Consider the following 22,505-nt stretch of genomic DNA (forward strand, 5'->3'; position numbering starts at 1 on the left):
TAGGCATCTTTCGGTTTATACAAAATATTTGGCAAATAAATTCACATACACAATTTGGCATATCAAAATTTTCCGCTCTTTACTTGGCTGCTGGTGTACCAGGACAACGTCGCTGCCGTTCACTGCTGTTTGCTTGGCCTAGCTTTCCTCCTTTTCCTACTTCTGGTGGCTCCGTGTTTATTAATTATCTATTTTTACGTATATATATATTTTTTTTATTTTATGTTTTATATAAAAATTTCATTTTTATATTTTTTTATTTTATTTATTTTTATATTCTTTTTCTTTTCTTTATTTATTCATCAATTTATTTATTCATTTAGTTATTCAAAATTTTACTCTATATTATTTTTTAATAATTTTTTTTGTCATTCTAAATTATATCAATTACCATATGGTAAAAATTTAATTATTTAATGCCCAAAAAGGCACAAGCCAGGGCCGACCATGCAAGGGCTGTATAGCCAGTCAAGGTCGTTAAAAACTTCCATTTGTTGTTCCTTCCATCACATTTTGACATGAGTACATTTGTTGTAACATGAGACCAAATACCGCGAAATTTATTAGTCTCTCTCTCTCTCTCTCTCTCTCTCCAAATTTTACAAATATTACATGCCTCTGTGAAATTTCATATCGACGCATCAAACTATTTCCATTTTCTTTAATCGTGCATAGCTCATTTTCCGATTCACTTAAGATTTTTAACGATCTTCGTACTTGTTCATTACATTCTAAAATTAAAATCCTACACAAATTGCCAAAACTTTTATTTTCAGGCTAGACAGCGTAAAAGATAAATGTAAGTGTACAAACGGTGTTTTGAAGGCCGATATCCATTTGCGCTGTAAATAAAAGAATTAATTTGCGCCACAACTTAATTACGCCAATTCTTCTTTTGCGTCACTTTATTTTGAAAACTGCAGCATTCTATTGCGCCAATAAAACAAGCATTTAATTGCGCAAATGTTATAGATTTATCTGCAATTTTTTGTTCTTATTGCACTAAGGACAAAAATTTGCACTAAGGACCTGACGGAATGATAGAATTGACACAAAGAACATGGCATATAGAAGGACACTTTCTAAAAGTACATTTTTTAAATTTGATAATCATATCTTTAGTAATTGTAAAGTTAGTTAATGTTTTATCGACACGCGCCACACTCCGTTGATTGTCATCTGTGTAATCGATAGAAATTCATGTTCGTTTAACCTTGACCCGTTTTGGATCCACTTGTAAACTGATTAAACATGTTTATGGTATTTCAATTTTCTCTGATTATTTTCGTTTGTTTGTTACTGTCGTATTTATTTTGTGGCACGCGCTGCTTAAAAGTCATTTAACTTCAAAATAATAATATCGATTGACACCAAACTTTATATTTATGAGTTATATACTTATATCTTCTTATATCCGTGTTCTTTGTGGTCTTAAAACATCGTTTTACACTGTATCTAAACTACCCTGGCGAAAAATGTTTGGACTCAATAGTATCTAATGTCCGGTACGGTGACGGACAATAAACAGACAGAGAAATGTAGAAATTCTGTTTATTTATTTGTTGTTTTAATGATATTGAAGAATATACATACACATATAGCTATTTTCAATAGTGTGATGTAATATTTTCTACCACCGTTATAGATTTATGGAGAAATAAGTAAAAATGCACATCAAAATGGTGAATTGAGTGAACCCTGTCTCGAATTTTTTTAATTTCTCTTTAAATTGAGCACATTGTACGGAAAGAAAGGTACGGAAAGAAAGATAGTAACACGGAGATTTCAAGACTTTTCACTATGATCGCCTCAATATTTGCATGTCTGTGCATGGAATGAAAGAAGTGGGTCATGTCAAAATTGAAGCACCCGGTTTTGTCAATGTGTACGACCCGGTTTTGTCCTTATATTTCACAAAGCAGACCCTGTTTTGTCATAGAAAATAATGTATAATCGCATGACGAAAATTAAAATATGGCGTTCAACAGCAGTTTGAGGGATCGTTGAAAAACATTTTCTTTCAGAGGATAACTTATAACCTTTTTGAATCCGTAAACACTTGAACTCCTGCTATATTAGAACAAAGCAAATTTCAATTTTGTTTTGTATAAAAAAAAAAGGAAAAATTAAAAAGAAATGAAGGTTTTGAAACGGAATTAGATTTTTTTATATCATCTATGTAAATTTAAGTGTTCAAACTTAATTAGGGTACGGCCTTGAAAATTTAAGGACACATTTGATATGTGATTTTTTGGGACAACAAGATGGTTATCTTAGTGTTCCGCTCTACTTAAAGGGAAGACAGTATAATCGTTTGAAAATAAATATTCTGAAACTAAACGTTCATTATAATGCAAGAGAATAAGACAAATGTATGTGCATGCAGAATCGCAAAAGAAAAGGAATTTCCATGCGGCGCAAAGGATCACAATAATAGTGCGTTAAAAATCTGTTTACCCCTCCTTGTTATAATAATACTAAGTATAAATTAGTATAAAAGTCTTAGGCCATCCGGAAATTGCAATAATGATTATTTGATTAGTAATTTATATAAATAAACGATGTTTCATCTCTCTTTTTTTTTCTTTTTTTTTTTTTTAGCATTAACAAATTCTTTAATGCACTAGTATCAAGTTGTTAACAACTGCCCTATATAGTACAACTATTATATATAGGTTTATCTCTTCATTGTATAATGATTATCGTACATTGACAAATGTTCTACAATTTATGCAATTTGGTCAAGTTTGAAATTGTCAATATGCAAGGGCGGACCGAGGCCATGATTTTTGAAAGGGACGTATTCATAAACGGATTTTATACCGCCGAGCGTAGCAAGGGGAACTTTTTTTAACGATTTAATGCTAAATAAAAAATCATATATAAATCCTAAAAAACATGATAAATTATTATTTCTAGCCACCAAAAAGGGGGGGTCGGCGTACTCCCTCTACTTCCCTGGATCCGCCACTGATATAATGTAACTATATCGTATACCATCATAAAATTTTAAAAAAGACGAAAAAACAGAGACAGCCGCCAATCCCATATTTACTATAGGGGCTCTGTAATCAAATGAGTTAAGCCTTTTTCAACTCACTGAATTTTATAGTTTGTTCATATGTTGTGCTGTTATACCACTTTTTTTTTTTTTTTGGAGGGGGAGCGTGGGGGGGGGGGGGGGGCTTACACGTTCAACCTCGCGATTCTGTATGTACCAGTACCGAAGGAGCCTGTAAATCGGTTGTTGTCTTTTGTTGCTATATATCATACATGTATTTGTTTTTCGTTTTTTATTTTGTACATAAATCTAGGTCGTTAGTTTCCACATTAGTTTTTTTTTACAGTTTTCATTTCGGGGCCTTTCATTTCTTATGCACCATAAATTATATGATTTTAGAAAATATTAAATACCGTATACAGCGTTGACATTTCTTTATCACAGTGCTCAAAAAGTGGCAAAAACAGTACTCTTATTTGATATTTGATTATTGGTCCACTACTTTTCAAGCTATAGTCTGTTTCATATTTGTATTGCGTTTTACATTAGAAACAAGGGTGGTCTCGACTGTTGACTTACTTTTGAGAGAATATTTCATTTTTTGAACTTCTGCTGATTTGTTTGAATAAAACACGTACACATCTAGAGTTTGGGTACAAAAATCGATTTTTTAACATGACAATCTCGACCCAAGTGCTGATATTGAAATTACCAAATTCAGTGAAAATGGAGAGACATTTTCCCCTTAAAACATTAAAATGTTGCCTTGAAATGCAAACTAGAAAAAATAGAATAGGCATGACATTTTGAAGTTAAAGAATAGTTTTCAATGTTAAAATACAAATATTTTCACATTTTTTTATATTTTGAAATGCTATAGTCTGTTTCAAAAATGTACTTTTATACGAAAATGGTCTCATTTAAAACTGTTGTTCAAAATTCACCGTAGCAGTTACATATTGGATCAGTTTTGGTATCGATATAATCAGTACTTGATGATATATAAAGATTCATTGGAGGAAATGGACAATATCTTCAGATCCGTTTTAGCAGGACCGCATTTACTAAAAAAAATCAGGATTTTTTTTTTCATTTTTAGACTGGGGTCACCTCTGATAAAAAACTGTGAAAATTCAGAGAGTAATGAGAGAACGTTTTGAGGTTGATAAACTGTGACATATATATTTGTGCACCTTATGCTCCATAAATTGCATGATTTTTGAAAATATTAAATACCGTATACAGCGTTGACATTTCCTTATCATAGTGCTCAAAAAGTGGCAAAAACAGTACTTTTATTTGATATTTGCTATGAAACCGTATTTTTGGGGGACAAACAAATTATTGGTCCACCACTTTTCAAGCTATAGTCTGTTTCATATTTGTATTGCGTTTTACATAGAAACAAGGGTGGTTTCGACTGTTGACTTACTTTGGAGAGAATATGTCATTTTTTTAACTTCTGCTGATTTGTTTGAATAAAACACGTACACATCTAGAGTTTGGGTATAAAAATCGATTGTTTAACATGACAATCTCGACCCAAGTGCTGATATTGAAATTACCAAATTCAGTGAAAATGCAGAGAAATTTTCCCCTTAAAACATTAAAATGTTGCCTTGAAATGCAAACTAGAAAAAATAGAATAGGCATGACATTTTGAAGTTAAAGAATAGTTTTCAATGTTAAAATACAAATATTTTCGCATTTTTCATATTTTGAAATGCTATAGTCTGTTTCAAAAATGTACTTTTATACGAAAATGGTCTCATTTAAAACTATTGTTCAAAATTCACCGTAGCAGTTACATATTGGATCAGTTGTGGTATCAATATAATCAGTACTTGATGACATATAAAGATTCATTGGAGTTAATGGACATTAATTTCAGATCCTTTTTAGCAGTACTGCATTTACTAATAACAATCAGGATTTTTTTTTCATTTTTAGACTGGGGTCACCTCTGATAAACAATTGTGAAAATTCAGAGAGTAATGAGAGAACGTTTTGAGGTTGATATATCTGTGGCGTATATATTTGTGCATCTTATGCACCATAGATTGCATAATTTTAGAAAATATTAAATACCGTATAGGTTACAATCAACCATTAAATATTATGGGCGCAGCTTTTTTATGAAGGTAACATGGTATTCAGAATTAAGAGTATGGCTAATCCTGATTGGTCGATATGTGCACACGTTATTTCTTTATTATTAGAGACTTCGTGCACTCTGCATTATACCAAAGGCAAAATAATATATTTTCCTTAGCCCTAACGGATCTGAGATGTCTTTTCTACGCTAGGATGAGACACGTGTTGTTAAGTGCAAAATTGATAGGCAAGGGAGATAAGTACAATTTACGTTAAGAAAAGCCACGGGAACCTATATTTTTTGGACTAAAAAATACCGTCCGAATAATTTTTCTTAAATTGTAGCTAGGTTTCGTAAAACAAATCAACTTTCTAGAGTCTGTATCTCGAAAAAGGCTATCATTGTCGCCTATGGGGAAATTAATTGTTTTTTTTACAATCTATAAGTTGAACGATGGACAGTCTTCGGGCTGAATGCTTTCTTACTACCTGATTGAAAGATATTACTGACTCTTTCATAGTAAAATACTGTTAATTGATTGGTGTAATTTAAAACCTAGTGAGCGTCCTTCAATGAAGCAGAGTATCGGGTTTGAACTCTTTATTTCAGTTATTAAAGTTGCATCGTTATCAATCATGCATTCAGGGCCGTAACTAGCCTCTTTTATTAGTGAGGCAAATTATATTTGGCGAGTGGTCTGGGGGCCGCCCAAAGCCCCTAGAAGCTCAGGAAAAAATGACGCAAAATTGTGTATTCTGAGTGTTTCCCGGAACCTTTCTGAATCTAAAACGCAAGTTTTGTTTTAATTATTTTTTTCGACAATAATCCTGTCTCTAAGCAAAATATATAGATTCAGTGCACGACTTTTTTTATTTGTAGCCGTAGGGGCAACATCAAAAGATGTAGGATAAAGCAAAAATCGTAATTCACATAGTCGAGTTGTGGTTGCTGATTTTTTATTTTTTTTTTGTTATTGAGTTTTGGCTTGCAGAAAAACGTATTTTGCCTGTCAGTTATGTTTTTTTCAAATTAAGTTAAGAGGGACTGATTATCGACATAACTATGTTAATTCAGTTTTTATAACACATTTCAATTACACTTGATGTAGGTCTATATAACTGGATAAAATGGTACACTCAGGGTAGACTCAGGAAAACTTGTTCTTAGACCTCATTGCTACATTTTTGTGCAGTTTAAATATGTATACCGGCTGATTTATGTCGGATCTGTCTGTTCTGGTCTTGTATTGTGTTTAGACTTTGGTGTAATATTTTTGTGACTTCAAAATCTATTCACAGTGCAATACTTTAGGTACCACTTTAGTCGACGCTAGGGGCCGTCTTGATCTTGTTGTAGGGTATGAATGATTCGCTCATTGTTGAAGACCCTCCAGTGACTGTCAAGATGAAGAACAGGAATAAAAGCCCTGTTCATTGATAATTTGTATTTTTTCTATGTATTGTGTGCAATTTTGTCCCATGCACATTTACTCCATATCCCTTTATTTTCTATTTTAGGGCCTGAACACGGCTTAATGCAATTTTGTCAATGTATAAAGTCATATGGCAATGCATTATTTTCTTTTTAAATGATTTGATTCTAACCCATTTCAGCTTTTTAGTTTTATTTACAGAAAAGAGAGCCAGTATTGTATTCTTTATTTTTTAATTTTTTATGAAGAAACGACAAATTTTTCTATGTCCGGTAGCATCGTATCTTCTCAAAACATTTTCTCGGACTACATCTGGACATAGATGGGCATGTAAAATTGCCAAACCACACATGACCGTTCACTAATCTTCGTAGATCTTTCCTTAGTCTTAAGTCTACGCAAAGCAGAGAATGAACGTTCACAAGTAATATTAGACAACTGAAGCCATAGTCATATAGATCGATTGATTGTTTGGTGTTCGCTTAACGCCGCCTCAGAACAAAAAGACCAGAGCTAATTTCAAATATTTTACAATTTAAAGTAGTTTTTAAAATTAGACAACAGGTCCTTAAATATAATAAAAACTCAAGTTTAAAACAAAATTAAAAATTTCACATGAAATTTGACACTAGGCTTGAGAATAGTCATTAAGAAGCCAGGGCAATCAATGAACAAAAGACAACCCTGGACACAGATATCTATGGTGGCCGGATGCGGCCATTTCGCCTTTTCGCGTTTTCTCCTTTCACGTTCACGCGAAATCGATAAATCGAGAAATTGGGAAATCGGGAAATCGAGAAATATAGAAATCATGAAATCGAGAAATCAGGAAATCGAGAAATCAAGAAAGCGAAAACGAGAAAACGCGAAGGCGAAAACGGGAAATAGATTTCTCGATTTCGCGTTTTCGCTTTCTCGATTTCTCGATTTCGCGTTTGCAAAGTGAAAGGCGAATTGGCCGCATCCGGCCACCATAGATATTAGACACAATCAACACTTAAAACTAAAAATAAACGAGAAACATGGATCCCGCAAAAACAGGGGCGACGTCAGAGGGTGAACAGAACTTGCTCCTTGCAAGACACTCGCCGTGAAAACAATTTGATATGAAGACAAGCTTTTGTGTCAACTTATTATCATTTCCAACATGAGGCATTTGCCTCATTTGCCTCAATATCGTTACGGCCCTGGCATTTCGGTACACAGGAACATTATTCTATAAATAAAATGTTGCCAAAACTCTTGTAATTTTTGTACTGTATAAAAACGCACACATGATCATTCCACATTTTCACGGGTGTCATTCGGTTTATCGAGAAAAAAGATCGTGAAAGAATACCCAACGGTGGTAAAATATTGCGATTGGATCGTGAAAGCTCTGGTATAGGATCGTGAAGGAAATCTTATCGAGAAGACATATACAAGGTCAATTATCTAATTTAATGAATTACACGGACAAATTTACAAAAAAATTAAACTGTCTGTCAAAATTGTTCAACATTATGATCAATATCTGAGAAAATCAAGGTTTGAAAGTAAACTTTTTTTACAAAACTACAAAAGGCAGATTGCTCCTCGACATTTCAAAGAAATTAAATATGTAAACAAACAAGATTTTTTTCATAATTCGAATGACTAACCAACTTTTTCTTGAAACATGTCAATCCATTTTAATGATTCAAATGGTTCCTAAAGTTATTTTGTGTTAGCATAATCAGACATTTTGCAAAAAATGAAATATTTCCAAAAATATGATTTTTAGGATCGTGAAAGATCGCGTACAGCTTTTCGAAGATCGTGAAAAGGATCGTGACAGATTTGATGCAACGAAAGCGTTCAAATCATTATTTAATTATATGATGATTTATATTTCTAATTGGTATAGCAAATATTGGATTTGCATGACTCATTCCGGTTCTCTTTTGTTGGTGAATAGGACTAATACTCGTTCAATGCCATAGTATCTGATTATCTTATAAAACCACACAGACTAGGTGCTTTATAGCAATATTAGTCTTTTTGTCTTTCCTTCATAAGTTTTGATTTCTTATACAAATTAAGATCGAGAATAGAGCCTAATTTAAATTACAGTTCAAGCTGGGCATCATGCACAATCGATCGCGAGGTTCGTTGTTTGGTAATTTCGCCACTAAGTTGGGTATAATGATGTATAGCTATTGTGAAAACAGACTGATCAAACAATCAAGTAAAATAACGTTATATTGGTACCTTTTTAGTTTATGTCAGCGCAGCCACGAAATAAACAATAGATAACCCAATATTGTCATATATACGATGTACGCAAGAATGACACTCCATATAACTGAAGGTAACAACCCTTACACAATAGAAAAAAAAGAAAAACCAAATGTGTACACATGCATATATTTCCACGGCGGATGCATAAAGCATTACAGATACATATATATTTTTAATTTTCGAAAATCTTACGCTCCTGAAGGTCTTTTTATCTTGGATATCTACTTATTTAGACACGTTTTTTTAGTTATTTTAATAACTTTTAAGTAAAAGTGTTGAATAAAAAAAAAATTGAAAACAAAAAAAAATGAAAGCATTAGTGTTCTTTCTTATTAAAATAATTACACGCTTCAACTAGCTGCAAGTATATCAATTGGTAAAATAATTATAAAGTATGGTCCGGCGTGGGACGTTTGCGCTTTTTTATAGGACATTTGCGCTTTTTTATAGGACATTTGCGCTTTTTTATAGGACATTTACGCTTTTTTTGATTGGACATTTGCGCTTTTTAAAAAAGGATATTAGCTTTTTTTTCGATAGGACATTTGCGCTTTATCAACATAAAAATCATTTAATATAACAAAAAGCACAAAACATTCATATATTTATATACAGCTAAAAGCATCAAACCTTTCCCTATCATGCTTGTGTCAGATGAAAACGACAACACTTCAAGAGGGTGGATGGGAGTAAATTCCCGTGGTCCGGCGCGGTACATTTATCTTTTTGATAGGACATTTGCGCTTTTTTTAAATGGACATTTGCGCTTTTTTTAAATGGACATTTGCGCTTCTATATTTAGGACATTTGCGATTTTTAAAAAAGGACATTTGCTTTTTTTTTCAATAGGAAAATTGCGCTTTATCAACATAAAAAAAGCACAAAACATTTATATACAGCTAAAAGCATCAACCTTTCCCTATCATGCTTGTGTCAGATGAAAACGACAACACTTTCAGAGGGTGGATGGGAGTAAATCCTATATAACAACCATGAGTACTAGTCTTTCTAAACGTAAACAGGTACAGCGGGAGGTTTAAAAATAAAATTTCGGTCTTCACGAATTGAAACAAGCTTAAAAAAACTATGATGCTACAGTTCCTCGGACTTTTCATGTAACAGAATAACGACAAGTGGGATATAGTTTCCAATTTTAATCCACTAATAAGAAAACTAATTGAAGAATTTTTGGTCAAAATTTAAATGTTCCATCCATAAAATTTCTTTTTTTCTATCTTTTACCAAAAAACGTGTACTATATATTTTTCTGATATGTCTGGATAAACCGAATATTTTTTTCTGATTTTGTCGTTTGTTCGGAAGAACTTTCAAAGAAAATGTGAAAATATTTTCATGACTTTGGTAAATTTTCTGAAGATTACATGTAAACTATTATAGGTAAAAACTGCAAATGTCTTGTCAATTTCATTCAGGTGTATCAAAGTCTAAAGCGCAAATGTCCATGGTGTTTGAAGCGCAAACTCCACAGTGTTTGAAACGCAAATGTTCTTTAGTGTTACAGGTAAAAAGCGAAAGCTTCCTGCGTCCGTCTGGTCTTTCACGGTCAAGATAATGCGTTGCCATATCTTTCACGATTAATTTTGATAAAAAATTAACAAAATTCAATGATATTCAAAAACAAAATGATCGTTTTCAAAGGGAAAAAAAAACTAATATTTTACTGTACTATCTGACAAACCAAAGATTCAGTTTCAAATATACCATTATAAATTGGAATGTGACCATTATAGGTACAAAACGTGTTTTTGTTTTAAAGAACCCAATAGACTTGTTTTGCGCCTTTTGTGTTTTCTCGTTGTTGTGAATTTTAGAGTCATTATAGTTGACACGTATATGAAAACCTAGAAACACACAGCACATGCTGTTTTTCCTCGATTATACATATTGATACTTAGTAAGATAATCCGAAGGTAACAATTCATAAATTGAAAAACGGATAAAACCAGAAACATATATGTCTCTGATATAACCAAATCAATTAATTTCGATTAATATTGATTAATACGGGAATAATTTAGAGGCGTGTTTGCGCTTAATAAAGCTAATACTAACAATGAACACTGCCTTTTCCTGGATCTTGATATCTTTATCTTTAACGGGAAGCTTATATCAAAATTTGCGATAAAAGAGATGATTTTTCATTTCCTATTGTTCATTGTTCATTTTTAGATGGTGACGTTCCCTTGTTACCATCTAATATTGTTTATATATCTCAACTTGTTCGATTCGCTCGTGTATGTGAACACGTATTTAATTTTGACGAAGCAAATCTCTGTATTACTGAAAAAAATATTACACCAGGGTTTTCGATATCACAAACTTGTCAAAATTTACTTAAATTTATCATCGGTACAAGGACATCTGTCGTAAATATAAATCAACGTACAGACATCTTATACGTTCAGGTATTTCACAACCAATCTTTTATGGTAATATTCTATACAAAGCACAAACATGTCGTCATTCAGCTCAAACGCTAACCAAACCTTTAAACGGACTTATTCAGAAAGGATATAGTTACGATACTGTTGTCAGGTCGTTAAAGATGACATTTTTTGGAATTGATATTGATTGACCCATAGGGTCCGAGTACACAGTTATCATCCTTTGATTTTCGTTCTCCACAAATATAGTCCCTAGTGTGGACAGTGTGTTACTTGCCATTTTTTTTTATACCCCTTCCAAATTTAATTCTCCATGTTTTATGCCTCAAATAGCAAGTAGGGGGATGAAATTACACTGTAAAAAAATTTGGGTCATGAATTTTAAAGTAAAGTAGTGATTTGGTCCAGCTGAAAAAGGTTAAAAAAAAGCACTTCGGAAGCTGTCAAAAGATTTCAAGACCCCCTTAACATAAAATTGTCCATATTTTGAGTTAGAGCCGATGAAGTTTTCTATAATTTTGATATAATTTGTCCCAAAAGTAGTACAACACACTGTAAAAATATTATTGAGAAAGCGCAGGTGGGATTTTTTTAATTTTCATTTATTGTCTAAAAGAAATGCACAACGAAATAACTGTGTACTCGGACCTAAGAGGTGAAATCAGGAAATATAGAATCTGTACTTTGGCAACTTCCCTGATTGATTTGATGGTGTCAATTTGTCAAATAGCATGAAACTAAAGGATTAAAACTTTTATTTGATAGAATTTCTGCAAAAATGACCAATTTTGGCATTATATGGTCAAAATAAGCATTTCATAGCTTTTTCAATTTTGATGCATAAGTGGCATTCTGACTTTCTATCTGACAGGTTTTCATGTGTCAATATTTGTGTTTCTATGCTTTAATCCAGTTTTATTACTCATTTGTGAACTCTGAATCTACAGAAAAGAAGATTACCTCAGACAATATGTGCAAAATGTGTTGTATAAATTACCCTCGTCTAACGCCCTGTTTGGATCAAGTTAAATGTGAGGAGCTTGGTACATAAAAGTTGAAGTCCATAATAAAGACCTCACTAAATTTGTATAAAAAGCACTTAACAATGTCTTTTGTACCTGTTTCATTTCACATAATATCTTTCTTTTTATCTGTAGGATAGCAAGTGGTTCAAATATAAGCCTGTTGAGACTAAAATTGCCTGCAAGTTTTTCTCTAAAAAGGGAAAAATCTTTGTATCAGACCATACTGTCTGCAAAAAAAGTTGAATGCAAGAGTCTTTTTGTGCTCAGATTTATTGTATCATGTCACCTGAGTATAGAAATGATAGAAAAGACACATATTTTTATTTCCTATAGCTTCAATATGCATTTTTAAATGTAAATATGTGCTACGGCCTAAATTGACCCTAAATTATTTTCAGTCTTACTTGGCCTAAGACCCTTTTAAACTAATATGATATGTTATTTGTAAGTTTTCTTTCCATTTAAAGTACATTACATACATATGTAAGGATTATTTATAACCAAAAAGCTTCACAAATTTAAAATTGCTGGAAAATATTACATCTTCATGTAAGGCCCCCCTTCATTGGAAAACCTCCATTTTTAGGCACAGGCTCATATAAATTTGACTTTTGAATAACTATGCTAAGTCTGATATATCGAATGAGTACTCTAATGCTTTTAATACATGATATATTATATATTAAGGCATTTTAAAAGTATTTTTTTGCAATATCTTAATTTTAAAAGCCCCAAATGTTGATAGTTGAAAATTTTCAATTTTAACGTCAAAATTTAACACGCAAAGTTGAATATAGAATTTATCATATTGTCTATAATGTATATCTTATTGCCATGAAACTTTGTAAGCAGTCTCATAATTTATTAAGCTTTGGTCATACCAAGTTTTATTATGATTGGTCAACTTTTTCATTCCTATTAGGTGAAATCAGGAAATATAGAATCTGTACTTTGGCAACTTCCCTGATTGATTTGATGGTGTCAATTTGTCAAATAGCATGAAACTAAAGGATTAAAACTTTTATTTGATAGAATTTCTGCAAAAATGACCAATTTTGGCATTATATGGTCAAAATTAGCATTTCATAGCTTTTTCAATTTTGATGCATAAGTGGCATTCTGACTTTCTATCTGACAGGTTTTCATGTGTCAATATTTGTGTTTCTATGCTTTAATCCAGTTGTATTACTCATTTGTGAACTCTGAATCTACAGAAAAGAAGATTACCTCAGACAATATGTGCAAAATGTGTTGTATAAATTACCCTCGTCTAGCGTCCTGCTTGGATCAAGTTAAATGTGAGGAGCTTGGTACATAAAAGTTGAAGTCCATAATAAAGACCTCACTAAATTTGTATAAAAAGCACTTAACAATGTCTTTTGTACCTGTTTCATTTCACATAATATCTTTCTTTTTATCTGTAGGATAGCAAGTGGTTCAAATATAAGCCTGTTGAGACTAAAATTGCCTGCAAGTTTTTCACTAAAAAGTGAAAAATCTTTGTATCAGACCATACTGTCTGCAAAAAAAGTTGAATGCAAGAGTCTTTTTGTGCTCAGATTTATTGTATCATGTCACCTGAGTATAGAAATGATAGAAAAGACACATATTTTTATTTCCTATAGCTTCAATATGCATTTTTAAATGTAAATATGTGCTACGGCCTAAATTGACCCTAAATTATTTTCAGTCTTACTTGGCCTAAGACCCTTTTAAACTAATATGATATGTTATTTGTAAGTTTTCTTTCCATTTAAAGTACATTACATACATATGTAAGGATTATTTATAACCAAAAAGCTTCACAAATTTAAAATTGCTGGAAAATATTACATCTTCATGTAAGGCCCCCCTTCATTGGAAAACCTCCATTTTTAGGCACAGGCTCATATAAATTTGACTTTTGAATAACTATGCTAAGTCTGATATATCGAATGAGTACTCTAATGCTTTTAATACATGATATATTATATATTAAGGCATTTTAAAAGTATTTTTTTGCAATATCTTAATTTTAAAAGCCCCAAATGTTGATAGTTGAAAATTTTCAATTTTAACGTCAAAATTTAACACACAAAGTTGAATATAGAATTTATCATATTGTCTATAATGTATATCTTATTGCCATGAAACTTTGTAAGCAGTCTCATAATTTATTAAGCTTTGGTCATACCAAGTTTTATTATGATTGGTCAACTTTTTCATTCCTATTAGGTGAAATCAGGAAATATAGAATCTGTACTTTGGCAACTTCCCTGATTGATTTGATGGTGTCAATTTGTCAAATAGCATGAAACTAAAGGATTAAAACTTTTATTTGATAGAATTTCTGCAAAAATGACCAATTTTGGCATTATATGGTCAAAATTAGCATTTCATAGCTTTTTCAATTTTGATGCATAAGTGGCATTCTGACTTTCTATCTGACAGGTTTTCATGTGTCAATATTTGTGTTTCTATGCTTTAATCCAGTTGTATTACTCATTTGTGAACTCTGAATCTACAGAAAAGAAGATTACCTCAGACAATATGTGCAAAATATGTTGTATAAATTACCCTCGTCTAACGCCCTGTTTGGATCAAGTTAAATGTGAGGAGCTTGGTACATAAAAGTTGAAGTCCATAATAAAGACCTCACTAAATTTGTATAAAAAGCACTTAACAATGTCTTTTGTACCTGTTTCATTTCACATAATATCTTTCTTTTTATCTGTAGGATAGCAAGTGGTTCAAATATAAGCCTGTTGAGACTAAAATTGCCTGCAAGTTTTTCACTAAAAAGTGAAAAATCTTTGTATCAGACCATACTGTCTGCAAAAAAAGTTGAATGCAAGAGTCTTTTTGTGCTCAGATTTATTGTATCATGTCACCTGAGTATAGAAATGATAGAAAAGACACATATTTTTATTCCCTATAGCTTCAATATGCATTTTTAAATGTAAATATGTGCTACGGCCTAAATTGACTCTAAATTATTTTCAGTCTTACTTGGCCTAAGACCCTTTTAAACTAATATGATATGTTATTTGTAAGTTTTCTTTCCATTTAAAGTACATTAAATACATATGTAAGGATTATTTATATCCAAAAAGCTTCACAAATTTAAAATTGCTGGAAAATATTACATCTTCATGTAAGGCCCCCCTTCATTGGAAAACCTCCATTTTTAGGCACAGGCTCATATAAATTTGACTTTTGAATAACTATGCTAAGTCTGATATATCAAATGAGTACTCTAATGCTTTTAATACATGATATATTATATATTAAGGCATTTTAAAAGTATTTTTTTGCAATATCTTAATTTTAAAAGCCCCAAATGTTGATAGTTGAAAATTTTCAATTTTAACGTCAAAATTTAACACGCAAAGTTGAATATAGAATTTATCATATTGTCTATAATGTATATCGTATTGCCATGAACAGTCTCATAATTTATTAAGCTTTGGTCATATCAAGTTTTATTAAGATTGATCAACTTTTTCATTCCTATTAGGTCCGAGTACACAGTTATCGTCCTTTGATTTTCGTTGTCCACAAATATAGTCCCTAGTGTGGACAGTGTGTTACTTGCCATTTTTTTTTATACCCCTTCCAAATTTAATTCTCCATGTTTTATGCCTCAAATAGCAAGTAGGGGGATGAAATTACACTGTAAAAAAATTTGGGTCATGAATTTTACAGTAAAGTAGTGATTTAGTCCAGCTGAAAAAGGTTAAAAATAAGCACTTCGGAAGCTGTCAAAAGATTTCAAGACCCCCTTAACATAAAATTGTCCATATTTTGAGTTAGAGCCGATGAAGTTTTCTATAATTTTGATATAATTTGTCCCAAAAGTAGTACAACACACTGTAAAAATATTATTGAGATACGGGTTATGTTTTTCTATTATATTTTATGATGGTATGAAACTAAACCCCTAACGGGAGGGATTGTGCTTGATTTTTATATGATAAGGACATAATTTTTAATCAGTTTAATTGAGGTCTGAAGCTGGCATGTCTGTAACTGATAATAAACCTTTGTTAGTTTATGTATCATTGTCATTTCATTAGTTTTTTCTGTTACCTATTCTAAATAGGACTCGAATTTCTTATAAACTGAGCTTAACTGTGGGTATTGCTGTGTGTTTGTTTATTCTTCATTGGCTAGAGGTATAAGTGGAGGGTTGAGATCTCACAAAACATATTTAACACCGCCGCATTTATGCGCCTGTTCCAAGTCAGTAGCCTGTGGCCTTTGTTAGTCTTGTATATTTTTAAAAATTTTATTCATATATATGTTTCGGAGTTTAGTGTAACGTCAATTTTCGCTGAACTAGTACACAATTTTGTTGAGGGGCCAGCTAGAGCCCGGTGCTGGTTTTTCTCGCTGTGTTGAATACCCTTTGATGGCTATGGGCTGTTTTTTGCTCTTTGGTCGGGTTGTTGTCTCTTTGACACATTCCCCGTTTCTATTCTCAATTTAACCTGAATGTTATATTAATTTAATTTAAACAGTATTTTATTAAAAAAAAAATGAATTGGATTGGGCAGCAGGCAAAGCCTATGGAAGCCCTCTCTATAAAACAAGGTACAATATATTACAATCAAACAAAAACAACACATACCCAAACAGAATGACAACACAAAATCATTTTTCAAAAATACCTCATAGCTGATTGGAATGATGCTTCAAATAGTTAGCTTCGATAGAAATGATTAATATTCTAAGAATGCTTCAAATAATTAACTCAGGAAACAAAATATCAATATTCTAAGTAATAACTCCAATATTGATTAAGAGGCCTTACATTAAATTAAACTGAGTGTCTCCAGTCAGCTGATCAATATTTTTATTATAATTCCACCTTATATAATAGTGCTGTATTTTGATTGGATGAGAGAAATTGTATTTTTCACAAATTTTCTATATATTGAGATTTTCTATTCTCTGCAGGTGTAATTGTCATTAGTGAATTCCAGTTGCCGGGGTATTTGCTAGCAAATATCATGGCAGATCGGAAATACCATGTCTAAAAATAACGCGACTTCCGAAGAACTCTTGACTTTTCGTTGAGATGGAAACACAGGACATTCAACGGAATTAAACAATTATATCATGCTTACAAGGGGTATTTACAAAAAATACCGGTTTCGAGGTAAACAAATTTCCCTCGCCTAACGGCTCTGGAAATTTGTTTTACCTCTCAACCAATATTTTTGGTAAGTATCCCTTGTAAGCATGGTATATTTGTATATAATACATATTTTTTCAAAACAACATGTTTGATATCATGTACTTATTTTTACTAATGTATCGCACCTGAAGGATAACGACAGTGAGTAATAACCATACACCTAAAACCAGAAACTAAATAAACTTGTTACTTTGTATGTCTGTATTATATTTCATATTCAAGTCTTTAGACCCCAACCGACTGAAAAATAGTCGAAATTGAAACAGAAATTAAAAAATAAATGACAATAATTAATATTTTAAAAGCAAAAAAAAAAAAACAACTTATAAATGCACCTCTATTTTCTATATCATTCACACCTTCTTTTGTATATTTTTTTATTATTCTGCTTTGTTTTAAATTTTTGTTATCAACATTTTTAATTCTTTTTTATATTATTTATGATTGTTGAATGTATCAATATCGTTAATGTTTAATAAAATTCTGCCAAATGAAATTCCGGAAATAATTCTTCATAAAGGTTTCTATTTAAAAAAGCCGGACTTGCAACAGAGGATAACGAATATTGAGTCCACAAAAATCCCCCAGCATCCACACTCCTTTTTTCTCCATGAAAAAACAAAAAGTCATCCGCAAATCAGGTAAATGTGATTGACCTGAATATCACCTATAACCACAATTTTCAACACGAGGTCGACGATATACCTAGTTTGACCGGATTCGGTTTTCAGTTCATCTGCCCCATTTATCACCACTTGTAGGTCGTAGTCCGTCGTCGCCCGTTAACTTTTACAATTATCTTCTCTAAAACTGCTTGGCTAAATTTATTCAAGCTTGGCCACAATTATCATTAGGGTATATATTCTAAAGATTGTGACCGATGACTTCGAATGCCAACCAACATGGCATACATTGCTAAAAATAAAACATAACGGTACAATGCAAGTAGTGTCTTTTATCTTGTTAACCGCTATAAATAGAGGAAATCTGACAGGGGCAAATATGTTTAGTATGTTGAGTTATGCCTGCTGTCTAATTGCATAATTGTTTAATTGTGTTAATTCAAAACCCCTTTCCCCAAATTGCTTTTGTGCATCGTCCCACACAAGTACAGTCCTACTAGTTATGTCATATCCGAAGACCTTGGCGTCGTACACATTGAACAACTTTGTTAGCACAAGGCCCAAAATACACAATTCGTCAGCCCCTCAACTGGAAGAAGAACTTTGGTTTACTGTAAGATGCAGTTGAGGACTAAGCTAGACTATAGGTAAAGCACGAACCAGATCAATTAAAACTGATCACTCTATCTAACTTTATCAAAGCTGTTCTGTCATGCTTTCAGAAGCGCATCCAAGATCTACGACGTACATACAACGCACGGGTTTCTGGCATTTTCAAAAATCCCAATGATGTAGATGTTATATCCTTTCTTTTTAACAACCATTGTATTATTCCTGCAGAAAAAGTCTGAACAAATATTGTTAATATATGCAAACATCAAAGTTTTGAATGTTCTATTACAGTATATCTAACCGGCAGTGTCAATCAGATGTGGACAATTATGTTTAAATTCGAAGATCTACTCCAATATTTTCAATTAGAATTTACAAGATTGCGGTAGTATCAAAACCTGTAATTTGTTTATGCTGTACAATACAACAATTTTTCCTGCAAAAATTGGAGCATAGATGCCCATTCCTTGCTTAACGGCACGAAAAATCTTACCTTGAGAACAACCACACTGATTCTTACAAAATAATTTAACGAAGATGAAATAAATAAAGTGCTGGATATGTGTGACCGATAACTTATTTGTTGGGTTTGTCGAATTGATATTTCAGTAGACAGTCATTATTTTAAATGGATACCACTACTTACAAACATGTTTTGTACTCATATAAAGCAGAATTCAACAGAACCTTCACAAAGGCAAAAATAGCTTATTGCAAAGTATTTTTAATTTCACATTCAGATATATGGATGATGTCCTGTCACCCTATTACCTACATTTGAATAAATGCTTACATCTCAGATATCCCGATGAACTGGATATTATGGATACTTCCAAAAGTAGAAGGTCTGCTTCGTATCGTTATCTTTTACTCTATGTTGACACAGATGAACGATTTGAAAATTAGAATCTATGACATCTTTCCAATTGACAATGTCTCATTTCTCAGCACACAAACAGCTCCGTCGTCCGTCGTATGGCGTTTATGTATTTCAGTTAAAACGTTACACTGTTGCATGTTCACACTATACGGACACATAAACAGCGTCAACTGAGTTTTGATTATAAATTGACACTACATTAATTTTACCGTCCCCATTTTGGATTGGATAAATGATATCGATTAATTAGTGACTATACTCACTAGCGACATGTTTTTGCGGTCTTATTACGTTAGATACCAGTAAAGACCTATTGTGTCCTATTCCCGATTGTGACATTTTGACAAAGGGAGGATACACACGGGGAAACGATGCACGCATAGCAGGAAATGTTTACCCTGTCGACGAACACAGTCTATCATACGATCCCTCAGTGTTGTCTGTTATTTTGATTTGTTTTTTTCATATTCGATTTACGAGATTTGAACATCGGAAGAACTACTGTTGCTTGTATTTGTACTGATTTCGTAGTAAGTTAAAATCCTAGTAATTATTTTGGAGGAGTCCGTAGGTAGCCTAGTGCAAGTCATCTCTGTCTTAATGAAGCCTCTTCAAAATGAACAAATAAAAATAATAAAATACGGTATACACATTATTTTCTCCGGATGAGAAAAAGGGTATGGTTCATTAATTTGTTAACTTTATGTTTAGGTGTAATACCACCATTGATTTTTCCCTATTAGTCTTTGTTAAATTTGCCCTTTTCAAAAAATTGTGCAGAATTTCTTTGTTTCAAATAAAGAAATACTTTGCATGAGTAAAGTTTTACCCTGTCAAGTACTATAGTCAAAATTTCACATAACATCTCATTGCATATAAGAAAAAAGCGATCACTGCAAGTTAACCAATCAAATTTGTTCACCCCTTTTTTCCTGTGTACAAGCTTTAGTAACCATGTAACCTCAAGTTTCCAAAATATTCTATAGAAACACCAAATAAAAAAAAAAATAATGGTGCTTTGAACCTCCCAAGATATATGTTTATGACTCAGAGATTTTTTACTGCAATGAAATATAGGACTTATTTTCACACCTGTCAAATTCAAGGGAATATTTTTGTTCGACCCTTTCTCGTATGCAACCGGATGTGACGTACTATGAATAGGTGGTATTACACCTTAACCGGGAACTTCTCAAACACTTTTTGTAACTTATATAACTCATGATCAAGCTCAAGTGACATGAAATAGCTTTCAATTGATAAGTTCAAAGTCACTTTCGGTCATAAAGCTACTAAAGTCATAGTGTTTTTGCCGGGTTTCGTGTTAACATGAAGACTATTTCGACCAAAGTCGTCTGACGCCCAATATTTATAAAGCATTTCTTTTAAATTTAAATATATTCGATTTCCCAAAATACCCGGACAATTCTACAAGCTTTTCAAAAAGCTGCGGTCAATAATCGTATTTAAAAAAATATGAGTTGATACAAAAACTCTAAAGAAATTCCCTTATCTAGTCTGAAAAAATAATTGAGTAGATAATTAAGTAATACCCACAATATTTTTACGTTTAAGAAGGTCAACAATAACTTGCTTTATATCCACTCACAGTTTGATTTTCGACAGTTATCTATTCGTGTGACCATTAAAAAATTTGTTTGCATCTACTTAATTTCTTCACAAATTTAAAACCATTGTCACGGCTGTCATTCGGTAGACTGAGAACAAAAAAGCTTTTGTATTGTAGTAACAGTCAGTATATTACAACATTTTCAATTTCCCGATAAAATACAACACAGAGTAAAATATATATAAATATAAGAGAGGGACGAAAAATACCAGAGGGACAGTCAAACTCATAGATCGAAAATAAACTGACAACGCCATGGCCAAAAATAAAAAGACAAACAGACAAATAATAGTACAGATGACACAACATAGAAAACTAAAGACTAAGCAACACGAACCCCACCAAAAACTTGGGGTGATCTCAGGTGCTCCGGAAGGGTAAGCAGATCCTGCTCCACATGTGGCACCCGTCGTGTTGCTTATGTTATTACAAATCCGGTAAATAGTCTAATTCGGTAAGTCACATTCGTGAAAAGGGAAGGGTATTGTAGTTACGACATAAGGAACATATTCGATATCATCTGTGAAACGGTTATTTCATAACGGTCAACCAACTCGTGATGGCGTCCGTATAAGGGTATACAAAAAAAAACCAACACTATTAAAACCTCATGGAACGCCAAAAGCCAAAAATCTGAAGGCTATATGCACATTATATACCGACCCACGTCAAGAGTCATAAGACCACATATTGTTTAGACGTACTTATCAAATAATTATTTCTGTGACTGCATCTTGCGATCCTTTACGATAGATAATTTAGCTAATCTGCAATCAATTCCATCTTCACGCCTAATATATCATGTACTGTGTTACAACTCTAGATTCTACTGACGAGGAAAGGTAACACTAAACCACCGAACGCTGAATTTTTAGTTCAGTATAGGTAGCCGAGTGGTCTAGAGCGCTGGACACAGTGCAGGTGGTGTTGTCACGATATCCCAATAGCATGAGTTCTAATCCCGGCGAGGGAAGAACAAAAAATTGTATCCGCAAATTTGCAGATTTAACATTGTTGTGCTAATATTAAGAGTAATTGTGAAAATAATATGTGTTTTCAGCCGTGAATCACCTTCACTGGTGATCCACTTGATGGATCTGTCGTAGAGTTGTAAAAAGATTGTTGAAAAACTATTTAGCCTGTGTACCTTTTGTTATTAAGTTGTTTGAAGATATCCCACCCTTTACTTTTTAAATGCATGTACTAAAATGTAAAAGACAACTCACAATTGTTTAACATATGCCGTGTCTTTGATTCATTTACAACATGAATTATTAGTTGTTGGGATTCTATTATTAATAAATAAAAATCGATTTCAAGCGGGAAATTTCTAAACAGGAAGTAGCAATATAATCTCTGTTAGA

Source organism: Mytilus californianus, unplaced genomic scaffold (assembly GCF_021869535.1).
Source record: "Mytilus californianus isolate M0D057914Y unplaced genomic scaffold, xbMytCali1.0.p SCAF_5, whole genome shotgun sequence".
NCBI classification, from domain to species: domain Eukaryota; kingdom Metazoa; phylum Mollusca; class Bivalvia; order Mytilida; family Mytilidae; genus Mytilus; species Mytilus californianus.